The sequence below is a fragment of the Pteronotus mesoamericanus genome, unplaced genomic scaffold (assembly GCF_021234165.1).
Source record: "Pteronotus mesoamericanus isolate MK-2021 breed Mesoamerican mustached bat unplaced genomic scaffold, CSHL_Meso_final contig_25, whole genome shotgun sequence".
Lineage (NCBI taxonomy): Eukaryota > Metazoa > Chordata > Mammalia > Chiroptera > Mormoopidae > Pteronotus > Pteronotus mesoamericanus.
In genome coordinates, this window is record NW_026555105.1 from 1,718,862 (window position 1) to 1,726,182 (window position 7,321).

The 7,321-nt window shown below is 33.1% G+C and overlaps 1 pseudogene; it reads right to left on the minus strand.

The window, feature by feature from the left end:
- Positions 1–6,613: 6,613 nt before the first annotated feature.
- LOC129071008 (uncharacterized) lies at positions 6,614–6,752 on the minus strand (annotated as a pseudogene).
- Between the last annotated feature and the right edge of the window lie 569 nt (positions 6,753–7,321).

Below are 7,321 nucleotides of genomic sequence, written 5' to 3' on the forward strand. Positions count from 1 at the left end.
ATTTTAGGGCCCACAATATGACCGATCTTCATAAATATTTAATGTGTTCCTGAAAAAAATATGTATTTTACTATTAATGATAGTGTTGTTCATGTCTTCTCTATCTTTACTGACTTCCTATCTACTTGTTTTGTCAACTATTAAGAGTTGGGTGTTGGAACCTGCAATTAACTCTGGAATTGTCTATTTCTCCTTTGAAATCTGTCAGTTTTTGCTTTCATGTTTTGAAGTGCTACTACTTGGAGCATTGATGAAATCATCCCTTTTTATCATTAGTGGACCTCTTCACCCATGTAATATTCCTTGCTCTTAAATCCACCTTGTTTTGTTTAATACAGCAGCTCCAGTATTCTTTTGGTTAGTGTTAGTATTGTATCTTTTCCAACATTTTATAAGTTTTGAAGTGTTTCTTATTAGCAGAGTTGGGTAATGTATTTATTTCCAATCTCTTCCTTTTAACTGGCACATCTAGATTATTTGAATTTTACACAATAATCGATGTGGTTGAGTTTATTAGATTATCTTGTTTCATGTTTTATATGTCCTGTTTTTCATTTACCCACTCCTCCCTCCCTCCCTTTCTTGGAGTGGGAATATAAACACAGGTCAGTGGTCTCCATGAGTCTAGCAGAGTTGGGGGTTCAGGGAGGCTAAGGTGGTAACAATCTGCAAGTCAGGGTGGGGGGGGGCAAGAGAAAGCTGAACACAGAGAAACATTAAACATTTGCAGAGCATTCCCCTTGAGTCTAGCTGAGTGTTGATTATGACATGTATGTGAGAAAACTATCAAGATGGTAGGAAAAAAAACAGTGGAAAGCAACAGAAAGAGTAACTCCTGGAGCTCAAACTAGGCCAGGAATAATTTGCATTCCCGAGATTCATAGTGAAAAGATCTCCTAATGCAAGGGGCACAGAGCATGCCTTCAGGGATCACTGTCTTACCTGCTGCTTGTTCTTTATTTCACCAGTTTCTGCTTTCATCTTTATTATTTCTTTTATTCTCTTACTTGGGCTTACTTTGCTCTTATTTTTCTAGCTTCTTAAATGGTATTTATATCACTAATTTCTCAACCTTTCTCTTTTCCAATATAAATTAAAATTTAGGGCTCTCTAAGCAATGCTTCAACTGTGTCTGATAAATTTTGTCAAATTTTCATTCAGTTGGAAGTATTTTAAAATTTTGTGATTTCATCTTTAATCCATGTATTAAACACATGTTGCTTAATTTCCAGACATTTGGGAATTCTTCCATGTATCTTTTTTATTGATTTCTAATATAATTCCATTGTGTTCATACAAGAGAAAAGAAAAACCTAAGTTTTCAATCTTTCTGAAATTTACAGAGACATTTTATGGACTAGCATCTGTTCTATCTTGATGCATATTCCATGTTGACGGGAAAGAACGTTGAAAGAACGAAAAGGTAGTTAAATGTTGGAATCTTTTATATATTTATTTTTTTCCTAGTTTTATCACCACTTTCAAAAAGAAATCTATGATTGTGGATTTTTCTATCCTTTTGGTTCTGTCAAGTTTTTACTTCACGCATCTGAAACTTTGGTATTAGACGCATGTACATTCATGGTCATTTTGTTTTCCTGATGGATCGTGAAATGTTTTCATCATCATGAAATGCTCCTTTTAATCTCAGGTAATACTTTTCTTTTTTTTAAAACTTTAGTTGAAGATCTTTTTTTAAAAAGATTTTATTTATTTATTTTTAGACAGAGGGGAAGGGAGGAAGAGAGGGAGAGAAACATCAATGTGTGGTTGCCTCTCATGTGCCCCCTACTTGGGACCTGGCCAACAACCCAGGCATGTGGTAATCGAACCGGCGACCCTTCGCAGGCCGGCACTCAATCTGCTGAGCCACACCAGTCAGGGTTAATCTCAGGTAATACTTATTTTCTTGTAGTCTTCATCATGTGATATTAATGTAACCATATCAACCTAATTGTGCTTAGTTTGCATAGTATATATATTCTACCCTTTTACTTTTCACCTCTGTTTTGACTGTTTCTCATAGAAACAAATAGATTACATGTAGTTGTATCCTGCATTTTTAAACCTAAATGAACAATATTTACCTTTTAATTGGAGTGTTTAAGCCACCATTTGCTATGTTTTTATTTATTTAGTTTTTGCTTGTTTTCTGCCTTTTCAGTTAACAGGAATGTTTTAATATTTTTGACATTCTATTTTAATTCCTTGTTATCTCTTAAATATGCATCTTTACACTTCATTTTTAAGTCTGTGCCAGGGATTATAATATACATTCTTTTTCCCAATTTTTTATTGTGGTAAGTAAACATAAAATTTACCATAGTATCATTTTTACATGTACAATTCAGTATTATTAAATAAATTAATAATGTGCTACCACCACCACCATCCACCTCCCAAAAATCTTGTAAAACTAAAACTGTCCCCATTAAACATTAACCCCCCATTCTCTCCTTTCCCTCAGTGCCTTGCACCCACCATTCTACTCTGTCTCTATAAATCTGACTACTGTAAACACCTCATATATAAGTGGAACCCTATAGTATTTGTCTGTGACTAGCTTAATTTAGCATGATATCCTCAAGATTCACCCATGTTGTAGCATGTGTTAGAATCTCCTTCCTATTTATAGCTGAATAACATTCCATTGTATGTATATACCACATTTTGCTTATCTTGTTACCTATTGATGGACACTTGGATTACTTCCATGTTTTGTGAATAGTCCTGCTAGGAACATGGGTATTCTAATATCTCTTTGAGACCCCATTTTCAATTCTTTTCAGTATATACTAGAAGTGGAATTGTTGGATCATATGTTAATTTTATTTTTAATTTTTTTAGAAACCACCACACGGTTTTTCACAGAGACCGCTGTGCCATTTTACATCCCCACAAACAGTGCACAAGAGTTCCAATTCCTTCATAATCACACCGACCACTTTACCTCCTGAGCTTTTTCTTGTTCTACAGTAGCCATCCTAATGGGTGTTAGGTAGTATATCGTAATTTTGATTTGCATTTCCCAAATGATTAGTGATGTTGAGTATCTTTTCATGTGCCTATTGGTCATTGGCATATCATTTTTGCCTATTTTTCAATCAGGTTGTTTTGTCATTGTTGTTTTGTAGTTCTTTATATATTCTGGATACTAATAATCAGATATATGATTTGCAAATATTTTCTCACATTCCACTGGATGCCATTTTACCCTGGGAATAGTGTCTTTTGCTGTCCAAATTTTTTAAATTTTCATGAAATCTGGCTTTTCTTTTGATGCAGGTGTCTTTGGTGCCATACCCAAGAAAGTACTGCCAAATCCAATGTCATAAAGCTTTGCTCTGTTCTTCTAGGAGTTTTAGTTTTAGGTATTACATTTAGGTCTTTGATAAATTTTGAGTTAGTTTTTGTATGTGGTGTTAGATGAGGGTCCAACATCATTCTTTTGCACGTGGATATTCAGTTTCCCCAGCATCATTTGTTGAAAAGACTGTCCTTTCCCCAGGACAAACCCCACGTATAGTCTCAACACCCTGTCAAAAATCAATTGACCATACATGTAAGAGTTTATTTACAGGTTCTCTATTCTATTCCATCGATCTATATGAATAATATGTTCCTCTTTATACTAGTACTAGACTGTTTGATTACTGTAGTTTTATAATAAGTTTTGAAATAAGAAATGTGAGCCTTCTGGCTATGCCCTCCCTTTTCAGGATTGTTTTGACTATTTGGAGTCAGTTGAGATTCCACGACTTCTAGAATCCAGGGTTTTTGTATTTCTGCAAAAAATGTCAGTGGTGTTTTGACAGGGATTCCACTGAATATGTACATTGCTTTGGGTGGTACTGACATCTTAACAATATTGTCCTCTAATCTCTGAGCATGGAGTATGTTTCCATTTATTTACATCATCTTTAATTTTTTTCAGTAATATTTTATACCTTTTATTGTATGGTTTTTTTATCTCCTTGATTAATACCTAAATATTTTATTCTTTTTCATGATATTATAAAGGAAGTTGTTTCCTTAATTTTTGGATTGTTTATTGTTAGTATATAAAAATGTAACTGAAGTATCCTACTTCACTAAATTCATTTATTAGTTCTAACAATTGTTTTGTGGAGTCTTTGGAATTGTTTACATATAAGACTATATCATCTGTGAACAGAGATAGTTTTACTTCTTCCTTTCCAATTTGGATGCCTTTTATTTCTTTTTCTTGACTAACTATGCTGGCTCGAACTTCCAGTACTATTTTGAATAGAAATAGCAAAATTAGGCATCCTGGCCTTGATCTTGATCTTACAGGAAAATCTTACAGTCTTTTACCACTGAGTACAATGTTATTTATCCACTCATCCATTGATGGGCACTTGAGCAGCTTTCACCTTTGGCTATTGTGAACAATGTTGCTAGCTATGAACATGGATGTGGAACTGATTTTTTTTTAAGTTTATGTATCAAATATTTATTGTTAATATATAGAAATACGCTACTGGCCTTGTGTCCTGTTTCCTTATTAAAATAATTTTATATTCTAGGGACTTACTGTAGATTCCAATGGATCTTAGAATTTTCTATGTGGACAACTATGCCATCTGTGAATAAAGATAATTTTATTTCCTTCCTGCCAATGCTATTTCTTTTTTCTTGCTTTATTACATTTGTTAGGAATTCCAGTAAGATGCTGAATGGAAGTAGTGAGTAGATATTCTTACCTTGTTACTGATCTTAGGGGGAAAACTTTCAGTCTTTCGCCATTAAGTGTGATGTTAGCTACAGTTTTTTTTTAAAATATAGATGCCCTTTACCATATTAAAGAAGCACCCTCTGCTCATGGTTTGCTGAGAATTTTTTATCATAAATAGATGTTGAATTTGTCAAGTACTTTTCCCTTATCTATTGAAATGATAAGATTTTTCTCCTTTAGTCTGTCAGTATGATGAATGACATTGATTTATTTTGTAATGTTCACCCAGCTAGTCTTTTATTTCCAGGATAAACCCCATTTGGTAAAAAATGGCTTACCTTTACTTTGCTGGATTTGATTTACTAATTTTTGGTTGACGATTTTTGTGTTTATATTCATGAAATATACTGATTGTTACTTTTCTTTTCTTCTAATGGTTTTGGTATTTGGGTAATGTTGACCTCATAAAATGAATTGTAAAGTGTTCTCATCTCTTCTATTTCTGGAAGAGCTTGGGAAGTACTGGTATCATTATTTCATTAAATGTTTGGTAGAATTTGCCTTTAAAATAACCTGAGCCTAGAGTTTTTCTTGTTTGGAAGATTTCTTTTTCTTGTTTGGACATTTTTTTTAAAATTTATTATTAAAATATTAATTTATTATTTTAATAGTATTTAATAATAATAATTTATTATTTTTAATAATCTTTCTTCCAAACAAGGAAAACGCTTACTCAGAGGGCCCTAGTATATACCCAAAGTCTTTATGGGTTTTTTTGTCAAGCTGCTAATAGTCCACTAGAATGAATCTTTCATGAATCAATCAAGTCGATACTCAAAGACAAAAAGAACTACAAACAATTCTTAAACTTTTTCAACAATCATATTATGAAGGATAATGTTGGAAATATTTATCTCATTTACTCTATATTCCTGGCACCAAGAACCATGCCTAACACACAGTAATAAATAATAATAATAATAAAAAAAGTTAATATCTTTAAAAAAATAATTAAAAAACAGTCCAGTTTTGATAGTATATTCAGGTTATTCCTTTCTTACTCAGTTTTACGTTTTTCAATTAGTCTGCAACTTTATCTAAATTGTTGAATTTGTGACATAGATTACCTTTATTTTCCTTTTAATATCAGTAGCATGTGTAGTGATATCCCATTTTTCATTTCTTTAAAAAAATTTTTTTGATTGATTTTAGAGAGGGGAAGGAGGGAGGGAAGGAGGGAGAGTGAATAAGAGAGTCATTGGTTGTTTCTTGTATGTGCCCTGACCAGGTACTGTACCTGCAGCCTTGGGGTATCAGGATGACGTTCTAACCAACTGAGATACCTGGTCAGGGCCTCCAGCTTTCATTTCTGATATTCATAATCTGTGTCTTCTCTCTTTTTATTTTGGTCAGTCTGTCTAAAGAGTTATCGACATATTGATCTTTTCAAATAACTCACTTTTGTTCACCTGTTTTCTGTTTATTTTCAATTACACTAATTTCTGCTCTTATATTTATTATTTCTTTCCTTTTGCTTTCTTTGAGTTTTTCTTTTTTTAGTTTCTGAAGTGGAATGTTAGATTATTTATTTGATACTTTCTCTTTGTACCATAGGTTAGAAGTGTGTAATTTCCAAATATTTGAGGATTTTCTACCTTTCTGTTATTGATTTCTACTTTAAGTCCCTTATGGTCAGAAAATATCCATTGTATAATTTTAATTCATTTAAGGTTTTAATTTTTAATGTGTCAGAATATGATTTATTTTGGTGAATGTTCCACTTGCACTTGAAAAGTAGTAGTATTTTCTTACTATTGGCTCAAGAGGTCAATAAATGTCAGCTAGGTCAAGCTGATAGTGTTTAGGTCTTCCACTGCCTTGCTGATTTTTTGTCTACTTATTTTTTTTTTTTTTAAACAGAGGACACAAATGCAGTCCCCCACTACCACAAATTATGTAGCTGAGTTTCCCACACTTGGGGAAGTCACAGGGGTCAGCACATCCAGAGTGCAATGGATAAGCCTCACCCTGGGAAAACCACCTTACCTGAAAGCGAGGTAGTTATTGTTTACTTATTATTCTATTGATTATAGAGAAAGAAGTGATGACGTCCCCAAATATAACTATGGATTTGTCTGTTTGGGTTTTTTTTAGTTCAATCAGTTTTTTTCTTGTGTTGTTTGGTACTCTGTCATTGGGGTCATCGGTATTCAGGATCATTGTCTTCTTGGTGAACTGATGCTTTTACCATTATGTAATGTCCCAATTTATACCCGGTCATTTTCTTTGTTCTGAAGTCTCCTTTGTCTGATATTAACATAGCCACTTCTACCTTATTTTGACTGGTATTAACTTGGTATATCTTTTTCAATCCTTTGAATTTTAATCCATTGTGAGGAGACAATAAATTTGTTCTGTAAAGGACCAGTATTTTAGGCTTTGTGACCACTTAGGGTCTCTGTCTCTTCTTCCTTCTTCTCTTCTTCTTCATAACCCTTAGAAAAATATAGAAATATATTCTTTAAAACAGGTCACAGGCTGGATTTGTCCTGTGTGCCAGTTCATTGATCCCTATACAATTTTATTTAGGGTGCATTTCTTATAGACAGCATCTCATTGGATCCT